This window comes from Phyllobates terribilis, unplaced genomic scaffold (assembly GCF_046119375.1).
Source record: "Phyllobates terribilis strain yellow unplaced genomic scaffold, ASM4611937v1 Scaffold_115__1_contigs__length_5345438, whole genome shotgun sequence".
NCBI lineage: Eukaryota > Metazoa > Chordata > Amphibia > Anura > Dendrobatidae > Phyllobates > Phyllobates terribilis.
This window is the reverse complement of record NW_027362875.1, coordinates 732,892-749,683: the sequence shown is the minus strand read 5'-3', so window position 1 is coordinate 749,683 and position 16,792 is coordinate 732,892. Positions and strand designations below refer to the sequence as shown.

The 16,792-nt window shown below is 47.5% G+C and overlaps 1 protein-coding gene across 1 annotated transcript in view; it reads right to left on the bottom strand.

The window, feature by feature from the left end:
• Window positions 1–5,905, bottom strand: part of LOC141201412 (uncharacterized) — a 32,014-nt gene extending 26,109 nt beyond the window's left edge. The window contains exon 1 of the mRNA XM_073663402.1: window positions 5,334–5,905. The gene's annotated coding sequence lies outside the window, so the exon portion shown is untranslated. The remainder of the gene's footprint in view (window positions 1–5,333) is intronic.
• Window positions 5,906–16,792: the final 10,887 nt, after the last annotated feature.

The window sequence follows — 16,792 nt, the reverse complement described above, 5'->3', positions numbered from 1 at the left end:
AGAGAAGACTGCGTTTTCTACGCTGGACGGATGCTTCCAGTATGCCCGTATGCCGTTTGGACTGCAGGGGCCCCTGCAAAATTCCAGAGAGCTATGGATTGCATCCTTGCATCCCATAAGCAATATGCTGCAACATACCTGAACAATATTATTATCTTCAGTCCAGACTGGGAGAGTCATCTGGAAAAGATTCAGGCTGTGTTTGATGCTCTGAGGAAGGTGGGGTTTTCAATAAACTCGAAGAAATGTGGCATGGGGAAATAAGAAGCCAAGTACTTCGGATATGTAATGGGTAGAGTCAAGATAAAACCCCAAAATATTAAAGTAGAAGCAATCCAAAATTGGCTGAGACCGGTGTCGAAAAAGCAAGTCAGAGCCTTCCTGGGAATCGTGGGATACTACAGGAAAATTCATCCCAAACTTCGCCATGATGGCCGCACCCCTGACTGACCTCCTTAAAGGGACAAAATCAGCCAAGGCCAAGTGGACAGCAGAGGCGGAGACGTCCTTTCAAAAGATGAAACTGGCTCTGTGTAGGCAACCGGTCCTGGTTGCCCCGGACTTCAAGAAAGAGTTTATACTCCAGACAGATGCCTCAGATGTCGTGTTAGCAGCAGTCCTTTCCCAGGAGATACACGGGGAGGAGCACCCTGTCCTCTACCTGAGTAGAAAGCTGTTCTACTGCGAGAAAAATTATTCGGTCATAGAGAAGGAACGCTCGGCTATAAAGTGTGCGGTGGACACCTTACCGTACTGTTAGGTCAAAAATTTAGATTATTATCCGACTATGCTCCACTCAGATGGATGAGGGAAAAAAGTGAAAAAATGCCAGAGTCACCCTCGGGTTTTTAGCCCTACAGGACTCCTACTTCCCTGTAGAACATAGAGCAGGGAAGCTACATGGTAATGCCGATGCTCTCTCGAGAATCCCCTGTCTGGTAGTAAAAGGTGTCAACCCCACAGGTTTAGGCGGGGGGGTATGTAAGGTGGCTAATGGTCGCGTAGTCCATGGGAGGTATGCGTCACAGAGATGGCTGGTCTGTGTGATGTAACCCGGAGTGTTTCTCTAGAGCACATAAGCACTAAGAAGATCGTTTGGTGCACCTGGGAGCCGGGTTACGGGTAGCTAGGAGAGAATGGGCGGGTCCAGCTACCCACATACCTCATCTCTGGGTGTGGTTAACAGCCTATAAAATGAAGGCTGTTGTTTGGCACATGGTCTGTGTGTTTGGAGGTAGAAGGCCTACTGTGTATGTTTGTCTTCAGACCAAGCCAAGACACTGGACGCTACCCCAGCTTGTGTGCCACACAGGCCTGGCTGAGTAGAGACCTGCTAAGGACATTTACTTTGTTTGCCTGATCTAAAGGCTATTTGCTTTTCTGTTTGGCTTCTGGGTTTATGAAGTAATAAACCCACATGAAATTTAAGAACATGCCTCCTGTTTTCCTCCTATTGTGCCCCAGTGAGTAAATCCCCTACAATATGTATAAAGGAAAGGCTATGGTACTCAGAGAATGTTTCAATAATTCGCCTCAATGCATTTTCCCAACAGGTTCATTAGGAGGCTTGATACAGGGATGATAATTCATGATGTTCAACATAGCGTGCCTAATAGCCAGGTGTCCATGTTTAAATATCCCACTTCATCCAAAACCCCTCCCAGACTATGAGGCTCATTCCCATTCCTAGAGGTGAATTGTCACAGGATATACAGAATAGAGTCTGTCTACAATAATATACAGCACCTACGCTACTTCTCATGAGCTAGAGGTTCGATAATGTCCATCACCTAGTGTGCATGTCCGGAAGTGACGTGCTTTATGCTGAAACACCAGATAAACTGATTGCCGCCGTGAAACTCGTACCTGTGACTGCGCATGCCCGTAGTCATCATTCCATCTAGGATCATTGTCCACAAATGTGCATGCCCATATGTCTGCGTTCCACACCGGAGTGCATATGGTATTGGATTGCATTCCACCAACAGAAAAATCCTCTGAGATCAGTATCATGGGAGACTAAAAACAAGTATTGCACATCCTTCCATCATGCAATCGGCATGTGGATCTACTTTATCACTACAAAATATATGGTATGGTGGCCCACAGTATACTCCTAAATGGTCATATTTGACCCCTATTGCATAATTAGAGATACACAAGGAACACCACACTTGTTAGTTACTAAATAGTATAATTGGGATATAACTGATAAGAAATAATTCTGATATAGAAGCTCAGATCTCTTGATGAAGTAAAACAATATGTGAACCTCGTTCACAGGGAACTGAGTAGCAATGGGTAGAGTATAAAATCCTAAAATGTAATCCAGAATGGGGCTGTATTCATACAAAACAGGCATAGGAAATTTGCTCATTCAGTCCCTTAGGGCCTAGTGAATCCAGTCTGGAAATACATTCACTTTCTTTTTTGAGGATACATCTATTAAGATCACCACCTCTCACATTAGGTTTAACCACCTCAATGATGCAAAAGGAGATGTCTCTTGTTTCACCTCAATGTGCACTGTTCATGTGTCTCAGTGTCTCACTAATGGGGTGTCCCAATGTCACGCCAGGTGTGAGTGCAACACAGAGGAGAAAGGGAAAGGGAGCCCAGACACTATGGAAAAGGGGGAAGAGGTGACCTCCTAATCTGGACTAGCATCACCCTGTCTCCCCCTAACGTCTCTATACAGCCTCCGCAGCTGTCGCCCATCACATGCCTCGCCCAACTATCCCTGTCGTAAGGCTATAGCTGGGGGTGGAAGGAGATGAGCACTAGTCAACCTCCGCTAGCACTCTAAAGACAAAAGGGAAAGACAACACAGGGGAATTAAAACTTTGCTTTAGAAGAAACTCCAACAGGGCACACGGCCTCAAGACTCCAAAGAGGACGTGATACTGCTTCAGCCAAGTTCCAAGTAGAAATGAGTATACCCGGCGACGCCAACATAGACACACCAGGTATATATACACCCAGACTAAATGGAGGTAGAATCTGGGTCCTAAACACAGCCTCTCATCTAGGCAGCTGTCTGCATTGCCAAACGTGGAGATCTCCTGCAAACCCCTGCAGGGCGACTGTCTGTCACCTCTGACACACCCGTGACACCCAACCATGGCGTATTTCGCCCAAATGCCCCCCCCCCCCCCCGACACTCCTCTTAGACTGCCTCTTGGTCGTGCTTACATAACCTAGGAGGTAGGTGCATGTGGCCACATATACAAGTATACAAGGTTTTACAGTTGGAATAATCCCTCTGGAAAGAGGTTTCACCTGTAGAGGAACTCGAGAAAGATTTACATGGTCTCATCCAATTACATGTACAACTTTCTACACATCTAAAAAAAACAGATTCTTCTATCCAGCCATGTCCCCTTGGGTGCAGTTTTTTTTAGAAACTATGCACTAAACGGTCCCTAATTGACTAACCCTTTCTGAAAGTTATTGTGGGAGCAGATCACAAAGCACCCTCAGGTCCAGGTCAGCCACAAGTACATCCTAGTGTTTTCTGAGGATATTAAAGATATGGTCACAAGTTCCTATTACTTGTGTTATCCCATATTTTTCTTGGCGTCTTGGTTAGGTATGTAGAAGTGTCTCTCTCTCCTGTTTTTCAGCAAACAATCGTGCGGAATCCAAAATGTACTTTGGATACCTTTTTCCCTGAATCTGGTGTTCATGTCTATTGCCTGTATATTAATATCTGTGACATTAGAGCAGTTTCTTCTCAACTGTAAAACATTGGCCCTTGGATATTTTTTTTTTTTTTAGTAGGATGCAGTGGTGGCTATCCCACTTTAATAGTTTATGGTAGATGAGTGTCCCTAGGGTCCAAACCAGGGCTGTGGAGTCGGAGTCGGTGCCCATTTTGGTGGATTCGGTATAAAATGGTCCCACTCCGACGCCTAAAATATATAATAAATTGGGTACAGTAGTTCAATGCAGTTTGTGAGGAATATTTTTTCATAAGAATTTGGGAAAGTTATGAAATGTCCTAGAATTATAGAATGGTAGAGTTGGAAGGGACCTCCTGGGTCATCTGGTCCAACCCCCTGCTCAAAGCAGGATTCACTAAATCATCTCAGACAGATGTCTGTCCAGCCTCTGTTTGAAGACGTCCATTGAAGGGGAACTCACCACCTCTCGTGGCAGCCTGTTCCACTCATTAATCACCCTAACTGTCAAAAAGTTTTTTCTAATATCTAATCTGTGTCTCCTCCCATTTAGTTTCATCCCATTGCTTCTAGTCTTTCCTTGTGCAAATGAGAATAAAGATGATCCTTCTAAAATGTGACAGCCCTTGACATATTTGTAGACAGCTATTCAGTCTTCTCCCAGTCTTCTTTTTTGCAAGCTAAACATTCCCAAATCCTGCAACCTTTCCTCATAGGACATGGTTTGCAGACCAGTCACCATTCTGGTCGCTCTTCTCTGAACTTGCTCCAGTTTGTCTATGTCTTTTTTAAAATGTGGTGCCCAAAACTGTACACAGTATTCCAGATGAGGTCTGACCAAAGAGGAGTAAAGACCGATAATGACTTCACGTGATCTAGACTGTATGCTTCTGTTAATACATCCCAGAATTGTATTTGCCTTTTTTGCTGCTGCATCACACTGTTGACTCATGTTCAGTCTATGATCTATTAGTATACCTAAGTCTTTTTCACATGTACTGTTGCTTAGCTCTATTCCTCCCATTCTGTATATGCTTTTTTCATTTTTATTGCCCAGATGTAGTACTTTGCATTTTTCCCTGTTAAAAAACATTCTGTTGGTTGCTGCCCACTGCTCCAGTTTATTTAGGTCTTTTTGAATCCTCTCTCTCTCTTCTCTAGTATTAGCTATCCCTCCTAGCTTTGTGTCATCAGCAAATTTAATCAGTTTACCCTCAATTCCTTGATCTAAATCATTGATAAAGATGTTGAACAATACAGGTCCCAGGACAGAGCCCTGTGGTACCCCACTTGAGACATTCATCCAGCTGGCTGTGAAGCCATTTACAACCACCCTTTGAGTCCGATCACTAAGCCAGTTATGAATCCAGTTGCCTGGTCCATTGCATACTTGGTCATTTTTTCAATAAGGATGGTGTGAGATACTTTGTCAAATGCTTTGCTGAAGTCAAGATATACTATATCTACAGCATTTCCCTGATCCACCCAGTCAGTGATTCTGTCATAGAAGGAAATTAAGTTAGTCTGACATGACTTGTTAGTTACAAACCCATGCTGACTCTGGTTAATCACTTCATTCTTATCCATGTACTTACATACATGTTGTTTAATAATTTGTTCAAAGATCTTTCCTGGTATAGAAGTCAGACTCACCGGCCTATAGTTCCCTGGGTCCACCTTCTTCCCCTTTTTGAAGATAGGAACAACATTTGCTCTTCTCCAGTCTTCTGGGACTTCTCCTGTTCTCCAAGAATTTTCAAAGATTATGGAGAGTGGTTCTAAAATTTCTTCTACGATCTCCTTCAGTACTCTGGGGTGTAATTCATCTGGACCTGGAGACTTGAACTCATTTATGTTAGCTAAATATTCCCTCACAATCTCTCTGTTTACAGATAACTTGGATTCTTCTATTCCTTTAAAAGGACAGTGAAGATCAGTTGATGTTACATTTTCTTTCTGAGAGAAAACAGATGCAAAATAGGAATTAAAAAGTTCGGCCTTCTCAACATCCTCTCTTACCATTTCTCCATTTTCATCCTGTAAAAATCCTATAAATGTCTTGCCTATTCCTGATCTAAGAGTCTAGACTTTTAGCTGAGAAAAGCCTTAGTTACTTACCGGTAACGGGATTTTTCGGAGCCCATGACAGCACCACGAGAGAGAGGATCCGCCCATCAAGGACAGGAAACCTACAGGTTAAAAAGGGCGGCACCTCTCTCTCGCCTCAGTTTAGTTAACAGAGCATGAGAGGACTGCCAAGGTTAGTTACAATAAACACATCATTACATTAAGTACATTACTTTCACCAACTTCTCCCAAAGGTGCACAAAACAAAGGAAAGCCAACTCTACGGGAGTGCAAAACACCAGTGAAGGGAGGGAATATACGGATGCTGTCATGGGCTCCGAAAAATCCCGTTACCGGTAAGTAACTAAGGCTTTATTCGTTCTCCCATGACAGCACCACGAGAGAATTACAGAGACGAAAGGAAATTAGGGAGGGATCACCGCTTGAAGCACCCTTCTCCCAAAGGTGAGATCAGCAGAGACACCCAGGTCCAATCTATAATGCCTATAAAAGGTAGAAGGAGAAGACCAAGTGGCAGCCTTACATATCTCTTCGATGGAAAGCCCCGTTTTCTCCGCCCAGGAGGTTGCTATCGCTCTGGTGGAATGAGCTCTCAACCCCTCCGGAACCTCCTTATTCCCTGAGGAGTAGGCGAGGGATATGGCCTCTCTAATCCATCTTGCAATCGTAGACTTTGAGGCCTTACAACCCTTTCTAGCCCCCTGATGGCATATAAATAGGGAATTATCCTTCCTAAAACTGCGTGAAATCTGTAGGTATTTGAGTACGCACCTCCTCACGTCTAAAGTGTGTAGCCTCTCCTCTTTTTGATTTTTGGGGGGAAAGCAAAAGGTTGGGAGAACTACCTCCTGAGTTCTATGGAACCGAGTGACTACTTTTGGAAGAAAGGCTGGGTCAGGTTTTAATACAATCCTATGATCCAGAATCTGAGTAAATGGCGGACATATGGAAAGAGCCTGTATGTCACTCACTCTTCTGGCTGAAGTCAGGGCCACTAACAGGGCTGTTTTTAGGAGAATAATTTTTGGGGAGGCTAAATCTAGGGGCTCGAAGGGAGGATTAGTTAAGGCCTCTAGGACCAAATTCAAATCCCAGGGAGAGGATTTTGCTTTGATAATGGGTCTACACCTAAAGGAAGCTTTTATAAATCGTGCTATCCAATAATTAGCTGCAATATCGGAAGAAAACAAAGCTCCCAAAGCCGACACCTGTACTTTTAAGGTACTAGTGGTAAGCCCCAATTCTAAGCCCCGCTGCAGAAACTCTAGTATTTTCCCAATAGGGGGACCCTCCTCTGATTTAAATTCAGTAAATGATAAAAACTTCCTCCAGGTCCTAGCATAAATGCGGGTGGTAACGGGTTTTCTGCTAGACAAGAGAGTATTTACTACATTTGCGGGGAATCCCTTGTTGGTTAACAGCACCCTCTCAAATTCCACGCCGTCAAATGGAGACTCGAGGCTGGAGTATGGGAAACCGGACCCTGTGTGAGAAGGTCTGGAATCTCCGGAAGGATCCAGGGATCTGATATGGATATTTTTCGGAGACAAGGGAACCACGGTCTTTTGGGCCAAAAGGGGCATATGAGTATTACTCTGGCCTTGTCTGCCCTGATCTTCCTTATAACTGCTGGAAGCAGGATCATGGGAGGAAATGCATATGTCAGAGGGAATTTCCAGGGAACCATAAAGGCGTCCACTGTCAGGGGTTCTTCTCTGGGGTCTAGGGAACAGAATGTTGTCACCTTCCGGTTGCATTTCGTCGCAAATAAGTCCACTGTCGGAAGACCCCACATTGCCACAATTCTGGAGAAGATTTGAGGATTCAAGGACCATTCTCCCTCTTTTATGGAAATACGGCTTAGGAAATCCGCTGTGACGTTTTCTTTCCCTTTTAGATGAATAGCCGAAAGGGAGAGACAATGATATTCTGAAGAAGTCTGTCCGCTACCCTCATTAAGTCTCTTGAGCGGGTTCCCCCTTGGTGATTTATATAAGCTACCGAGACTTGATTGTCCGAGAGTATACGGACATGCTGGCCCTGTAAGGAACTTGTTGAACGCATAATCCACCGCGAAAAGCTCCTTAACATTTGATGACAACTGTATCTCACTCCTTGACCAGGTCCACTGAACTAAGTTCCCATTGAAGTGAGCTCCCCAACCTGCAGCACTCGCATCTGTAGTTAAGACTGCCATCGGCTTACACTCCCAGGGGACCCCCCTAGAAAGATTATCGTGTCATAACCACCAATGAAGGGAATGTATGGCCCGAGGACACAGGGTAAACTCACGGTCTAAATGTCCTTCTAGGACTGAGTTGTTATACAATACATCCCACTGAAGAGCCCTTGAATGAAATTGTGACCAACGAACTGCGGAAAAACTCGAGGTTAAGGTCTCTAATAACGACATGGCTTTACGGAGTGACATAGAGGGTTTATCCATACACTGTCTTACCAAACCCTGGATTCTTGTGATTTTTTCTTCAGATAAATAACATAACCGTTTTTTAGAATCTAACATGACCCCCAGATACTGCTGAGCTTTGAGTGGAGTTAATCTAGATTTTTCCAAATTTAGAAACCACCCCAAGCCCTCCAAGACAGACATGGTCACCCGAAGGTGGGCCTCGCATTGAACAACAGAGTTTCCCACTATCAGGAGATCATCTAGGTAAGGGATTATTAGAATGTCTCTTTCTCTTATATGGGCCATAACCTCTGCCATTAATTTGGTGAAAATTCGCGGGGCTATTGCTAACCCAAAGGGAAGTGCAGTGTACTGAAAGTGTTTAACCACCCCCTCAATTTCAATGGCCAGCCTCAGGTATTTCTGATAGTAACTATGAATGGGAATATGGTAATGCGCATCCTTGAGATCGAGAACTACCATATAACAGTGGGGAAAAAGCAACTTTATTACTGTTTTCAAGGATTCCATTTTGAAAGTGTCTACTTTAAGGAAGCTATTTAAGGATTTTAGATTTATAATTGTCCTGAAACTCCCATCCGGTTTTGGGACCAAGAAGAGCGGGGAGTAGAATCCGAGACCCTTTTCTGAATCCGGAACCTCAATCAGGACGTTTTTCCTTATTAAGACTTGAATTTCCGATACGAGGGCAGTCTGGCGTTCTGGGGAGGAACTAGAGGGAACAATCACGAATCTCTTGTGAGGAAAAGCTTGAAATTGAAATTTTAGACCATATTTAATCAGGCTCAAAATCCAATTACTATGAGAAATCTGTTCCCAAGCTGGGGAAAATAATGACAATCTCCCTCCCACCTGGGCTGATTGTGCATTCCCTGGCTTCTGCTGATTTTTTGGAGATGAACCAAAGAGAAGGCCTCTACCTTTTCGACCTCTTTCTTCGGACTTGTCCGGTTCCCTGAAGAATCTTCTTCGGATGAATTTTCTTTTCCGAAACGATCTCTTAAAGGAGGGTAGAGGTACTGATGGAAAACACTTCTTAGGATCTCCGGCCTTCTCCAATAATTCGTCCATAGTCTGGCCAAAGAGATATTCCCCTTCGCAAGGGATTGCACACAGCCTGGACTTTGTCTGTACATCCCCAAGCCAGCATTTAATCCATAGCGCTCGTCGAGCCGCATTTGACAGAGCTGATGACTTTGCTGCGAATCTGACTAAGTCTGCAGACGCATCAGCAAGAAAGGCCGCTGCACCCTGAATCAGTGGAAGGGAAGAAATAATCTCCTTCCTAGAGACACCATTCCTTAGCTGACTGTTTAACTGTTCCAGCCAAACCATCAGGGCTCTAGATGTGCAGGTGGCTGCTACTGCTGGTCTCAGTGCTCCTGCAGCTGTCTCCCATGCACCTTTTAAGAAGGTATCGGCTCGTCTGTCCAGGGGGTCTTTTAATGCTCCCATGTCATCAAACGGGAGGGAAGTCTTTTTTCATAGAATCATAGAATGGTAGAGTTGGAAGGGACCTCCTGGGTCATCTGGTCCAACCCCCTGCTCAAAGCAGGATTCACTAGATCATCTCAGACAGATGTCTGTCCAGCCTCTGTTTGAAGACGTCCATTGAAGGGGAACTCACCACCTCTCGTGGCAGCCTGTTCCACTCATTAATCACCCTAACTGTCAAAAAGTTTTTTCTAATATCTAATCTGTGTCTCCTCCCATTTAGTTTCATCCCATTGCTTCTAGTCTTTCCTTGTTCAAATGAGAATAAAGATGATCCTTCTACAATGTGACAGCCCTTGACATATTTGTAGACAGCTATTAAGTCTCCTCTCAGTCTTCTTTTTTGCAAGCTAAACATTCCCAAATCCTGCAACCGTTCCTCATAGGACATGGTTTGCAGACCAGTCACCATTCTGGTCGCTCTTCTCTGAACTTGCTCCAGTTTGTCTATGTCTTTTTTAAAATGTGGTGCCCAAAACTGTACACAGTATTCCAGATGAGGTCTGACCAAAGAGGAGTAAAGACCGATAATGACTTCACGTGATCTAGACTGTATGCTTCTGTTAATACATCCCAGAATTGTATTTGCCTTTTTTGCTGCTGCATCACACTGTTGACTCATGTTCAGTCTATGATCTATTAGTATACCTAAGTCTTTTTCACATGTACTGTTGCTTAGCTCTATTCCTCCCATTCTGTATATGCTTTTTTCATTTTTATTGCCCAGATGTAGTACTTTGCATTTTTCCCTGTTAAAAACCATTCTGTTGGTTGCTGCCCACTGCTCCAGTTTATTTAGGTCTTTTTGAATCCTCTCTCTCTCTTCTCTAGTATTAGCTATCCCTCCTAGCTTTGTGTCATCAGCAAATTTAATCAGTTTACCCTCAATTCCTTCATCTAAATCATTGATAAAGATGTTGAACAATACAGGTCCCAGGACGGAGCCCTGTGGTACCCCACTTGAGACATTCACCCAGCTGGATGTGAAGCCATTTACAACCACCCTTTGAGTCCGATCACTAAGCCAGTTATGAATCCACCTAACAGTTGCCTGGTCCATTGCATACTTGGTCATTTTTTCAATAAGGATGGTGTGAGATACTTTGTCAAATGCTTTGCTGAAGTCAAGATATACTATATCTACAGCATTTCCCTGATCCACCCAGTCAGTGATTCTGTCATAGAAGGAAATTGACTCAACCTCTGTCCTGTGTCCTTGTGTGTACCACATTGAGCATGGAGAAAAGAAAGAAGACCAAAGAACTGTCTGAGGACTTGAGAAACCAAATTGTGAGGAAGCATGAGCAATCTCAAGGCTACAAGTCCATCTCCAAAGACCTGAATGTTCCTGTGTCTTCCGTGCAGTGTCTTCAAGAAGTTTAAAGCCCATGGTACTGTAGCTAACCTCCCTAGATGTGGACAGAAAAGAAAAATTGATGAGAGATTTCAACGCAAGATTGTGCGGATGGTGGATAAAGAACCTCGACTAACATCCAAACAAGTTCAAGTTGCCCTGCAGTTCGAGGGTACAACAGTATCAACCCGTACTATCCGTCGGCGTCTGAATGAAAAGGGACTGTATGGTAGGATACCCAGGAAGACCCCACTTCTTACCCCGAGACATAAAAAAGCCAGGCTGGAGTTTGCCAAAACTTACCTGAGAAAGCCTAAAACGTTTTGGAAGAATGTTCTCTGGTCAGATGAGACAAAAGTAGAGCTTTTTGGGAAAAAGCATCAACATAGAGTGTACAGGGAAAAAAAAGAGGCATTCAAAGAAAAGAACACGGTCCTTACAGTCAAACATGGCGGAGGTTCCCTGATGTTTTGGGGTTGCTTTGCTGCCTCTGGCACTGGACTGCTTGACCGTGTGCATGGCATTATAAAGTCTGAAGACTACCAACAAATTTTGCAGCATAATGTAGGGCCCAGTGTGAGAAAGCTGGGTCTCCCTCAGAGGTGATGGGTCTCTCTCAGAGGTCATGGGTCTTCCAGCAGGACAATGACCCAAAACACACTTCCAAAAGCACTATAAAATGGTTTGAAAGAAAGCACTGGAGACTTCTAAGGTGGCCAGCAATGAGTCCAGACCTGAATCCCATAGAACACCTGTGGAGAGATCTCAAAATGGCAGTTTGGAGAAGGCACCCTTCAAAATTTCAGGGACCTGGAGCAGTTTGCCAAAGAAGAATTGTCTACAATTCCAGCAGAGCATTGTAAGAAACTCATTGATGGTTACCGGAAGCGGTTGTTCGCAGTTATTTTGGCTAAAGGTTGTGCAACCAAGTATTAGGCTGAGGGTGCCAATACTTTTGTCTGGCCCATTTTTGGAGTTTTGTGTGAAATGATCAATGATTTGATTTTTGCTTCATTCTCTTTTGTGTTTTTTCATTGAAGACAAATTAAATGAAGATAATAATACCAAAGAATTTGTGATTGCAATCATTTTCAGGAAGAAATTGAGTATTATCTGACAGAATTGCAGGGGTGCCAATACTTTTGGCCACCACTGTACATACTGCATAAGGGTCATAATGGGGGCATTACACTGTGTAGGGGCGTCATACATACTGCATAAGGGGCATAATGGGGGCATTACACTGTGTGGGGGCATCATACATACTGCATAAGGGGCATAATGGGGGCATTACACTGTGGGGCATCATACATACTGCATAAGGGGTATAATGGGGGCATTACACTGTGTGGGGGCATCATACATCCTGCATAAGGGGCATAATGGGGGCATTACACTGTGTGGGGGCATCATACATCCTGCATAAGGGGCATAATGGGGGCATTATACTGTGGGGTATCATACATCCTGTATAAGGGGCATAATGGGGGCATTACACTGTGTGTGGAGCATCATACATACTGCATAAGGGGCATAATGGGGGGCATTACACTGTGTGGGGGCATCATACATCCTGCATAAGGGGCATAATGGGGGCATTACACTGTGGGGGGCATCATACATCCTGCATAAGGGGCATAATGGGGGCATTATACTGTGGGGGGCATCATACATCCAGCATAGGGGCATAATGGGGGCATTACACTGTGTGGGGGCATCATACATCCTGCATAGGGGCATAATGGGGGCATTACACTGTGTGGGGCATCATACATACTGTATAAGGGGCATAATGGGGGCATTACACTGTGGGGGGCATCATACATCCTGCATAAGGGGCATAATGGGGGCATTACACTGTGTGGGGGCATCATACATCCTGCATAAGGGGCATAATGGGGGCATTACACTGTGTGGGGGCATCATACATCCTGCATAAGGGGCATAATGGGGGCATTACACTGTGGGGGGGCATCATACATCCTGCATAAGGGGCATAATGGGGGCATTACACTGTGTGGGGGCATCATACATCCTGCATAAGGGGCATAATTGGGGCATTACACTGTGTGGGGGCATCATACATCCTGCATAAGGGGCATAATGGGGGCATTACACTGTGGGGCAGTAAAGGGGTCCTGTACTATGAGAACAATACGTTTCCTCCCTTCCTGTCTCCATAGTTGGGTCGTATGTATCTATTACAGGAAACAGAACAAAAACCTTATGATTCTTATAAAGGGGCAACACTAGACCCCAAAAGAGTCTCCGTGCTGAAGGGGTTAATGCCCCCTGCGCCCAGTAATGGGGTCTCCACATACCTCCACCTGCAGAGCCACCACCACATATATGGCTGCTCTGTGCGCACAGGAGCTGTGATGAGGTCACAGGAGGGGAGGAGTCAGGGGTCACATGATCAGGGGCCTCAGTGGATGCAGGACTCTGCTGTGCTGGTTGTCATGGTGCTGGATGAGCTGAAGTTTATGTGTGGGGTCAGCAGGGGTTTACAGTGTGGATGTAGCAGAGCCGCGTGTGTACGAGGTGTACGGAGCGGAGCCGCGTGTGTACGAGGTGTACGGAGCGGAGCCGCGTGTGTACGAGGTGTACGGAGCGGAGCCGCGTGTGTACGAGGTGTACGGAGCGGAGCCGCGCGTGTACGAGGTGTACGGAGCGGAGCCGCGCGTGTACGAGGTGTACGGAGCGGAGCCGCGCGTGTACGAGGTGTACGGAGCGGAGCCGCGCGTGTACGAGGTGTACGGAGCGGAGCCGCGCGTGTACGAGGTGTACGGAGCGGAGCCGCGCGTGTACGAGGTGTACGGAGCGGAGCCGCGCGTGTACGAGGTGTACGGAGCGGAGCCGCGTGTGTACGAGGTGTACGGAGCGGAGCCGCGTGTGTACGAGGTGTACGGAGCGGAGCCGCGTGTGTACGAGGTGCACGGAGCGGAGCCGCGTGTGTACGAGGTGCACGGAGCGGAGCCGCGTGTGTACGAGGTGCACGGAGCGGAGCCGCGTGTGTACGAGGTGCACGGAGCGGAGCCGCGTGTGTACGAGGTGCACGGAGCGGAGCCGCGTGTGTACGAGGTGCACGGAGCGGAGCCGCGTGTGTACGAGGTGCACGGAGCGGAGCCGCGTGTGTACGAGGTGCACGGAGCAGAGCCGCGTGTGTACGAGGTGCACGGAGCAGAGCCGCGTGTGTACGAGGTGCACGGAGCAGAGCCGCGTGTGTACGAGGTGCACGGAGCAGAGCCGCGTGTGTACGAGGTGCACGGAGCAGAGCCGCGTGTGTACGAGGTGCACGGAGCAGAGCCGCGTGTGTACGAGGTGCACGGAGCAGAGCCGCGTGTGTACGAGGTGCACGGAGCAGAGCCGCGTGTGTACGAGGTGCACGGAGCAGAGCCGCGTGTGTACGAGGTGCACGGAGCAGAGCCGCGTGTGTACGAGGTGCACGGAGCAGAGCCGCGTGTGTACGAGGTGCACGGAGCAGAGCCGCGTGTGTACGAGGTGCACGGAGCAGAGCCGCGTGTGTACGAGGTGCACGGAGCAGAGCCGCGTGCGTACGAGGTGTACGGAGCGGAGCCGTGTGCGTACGAGGTGTACGGAGCGGAGCCGCGCGTGTTTACGAGGTGTACGGAGCGGAGCGTCGTGTGTGTACGAGGTGGACGGAGCAGAGCTGCGCGTGTACGAGGTGTACGGAGCGGAGCCGTGTGTGTACGAGGTGTACGGAGCGGAGCCGTGTGTGTACGAGGTGTACGGAGCGGAGCCGTGTGTGTACGAGGTGTACGGAGCGGAGCCGTGTGTGTACGAGGTGTACGGAGCGGAGCCGCGCGTGTACGAGGTGTACGGAGCGGAGCCGCGCAGGTACGAGGTGTACGGTCGGAGCCGCGCGTGTACGAGGTGTACGGAGCGGAGACGCGCGTGTACGAGGTGTACGGAGCGTAGCCGCGTGTGTACGAGATGTACGGAGCAGAGCCGCGCGTGTACGAAGTGTACGTATCTGTGCGCTGTAAGGTGGCTTCCGGACAGGTCATGGATGGGAGGTATGTGTCCTCGAAGTACCAACCTTCGGTGATGTAGGACCTGGAGAAGCAGGCTCCAGCACACATAGTGCTGAGAGGGAGTTAATGGGCCCGGATTAAAGGAGCAGCTGAAAGAGCTGGGGGTGGGGGATGGTGGGTCAGCTGCTCACTTACCTTCAGTTCAGGTCTTGGAAGGCCTGATTTAAGACAGCTGTGCCTGTCTCAGTGTGCTGTGTGTTGTGCAAGGTGAGCAGACCTTGCATGTGCTGCTCAGAGTCTGCTGGAGGTAGAGAGAAGCACTACATTTAAACGGCTGAAGCCGTGCTGCATATGGACGGGTTATTTTGAGTTTTGTTCTATTATACCTTTTGTGCCAGAAAAAGGCTGTTATGTTTTGTTTTCCTGGTTGGTTTATGGACATTTTATAAACCACCAGTTTGTTTTTGAACCTGCGGACTGCATTCCTGTGTGAACCTGCGCCGGCCCGAGAGCTTATCTGTCACAGATTGGTGGAGAATGCGGGCACAAATCCCAAGGGGCAGTGTGACTGCTACAGGAAAACGTATATGTCCTGGGTGAAGGCCGCCAGCCAGCAAGGTTCGTCCGGCAACATGGAGGAGCTGATAAAGCAACTGGTGCAGGCGAATATACCTCAGCAGCAAGCTCAGCAGACCAACAACAGTTCCAGCTTCAACAGCAATAGATACAGCAGTGACAGCAGCAGGAACAGATGACGCTCCTGGCGGAGGCCCTCCGTATCGGAGAAGCCGCACCACCTCCAAGCCAAAGCGATGAGACCCAGGTGAGGAAAACCGTGAGAGGGGCGTTGCAAAAGATGACTCCGGGGGGTTGACGTCAAGGCGTTTCTGGCCGTGTTTGAGAGGGTGGCGGACCATGAGATACTACTACCAGAGCAGTGGGCGCCATATCTGATCGGGGAACCACAGAAGGCGTATTTTGATCTGGCACTGCAGGACTCTAAGGAGTATAGCAAGTTTAAGGCTGAGATCCTGGGGCGGCTGGGCATAACCCTGGCAGTCAGAGTACGAGTCCACCTCTGGGACTTCCACAGGGACAAAACTCCTTTGTCACAAATGTTTGATCTTCTGCACCTGGTACAAAAGTCGCTGCAGCCAGAGACTTGTTCCCCAGCCAGATGGTAGAGAGAGTGGTCATGGATCGTGGATCGGTTTGTCCACTCTCTGCCGAAGCCGATTCAGTCCTGTGTTGCCCAGGGAGATCCCCAAAATGCAGACAACCTGGTGGGCCTAGTAGAGAGGTACCGGGCAGTAGAGGGCTCCCTGGGTGGTCTAGCAGTGGTTAGGTCACCTTTCTGGGGCTCCCAAAAGAAGGGGACTAAATCTTCACTGGGCGTTCGTCCAAAGTCCAAGAGGCAGATGAATCGCAGCTGGGGAATCAGTCCCAATCCATCCTCTGTTGGAGTTGTCATGCCCCTGGCCATATAGCTGCTTGGTGGCCCAGGAACTCTGAGCCAATGGACTGCAGCATAGGCCGGCATTGCTTCTACTTGCCTACCCTGCCTCTAGTGCGGTTCATCAACACGGCGAGAGCCCTCTGGCGTGCTCAGTGTCCGTGAACGGGATGCAAGTGTCTGAACTGCTGGACTCAGGAAGTTTGGTAACCCTGATAAGCGCCAAACTCCCTCATTGGCTGGTTCCTGGGAAGGTGGTGGGTGTCTGGTGTATCCATGGGGATGCTAAAAAATGTC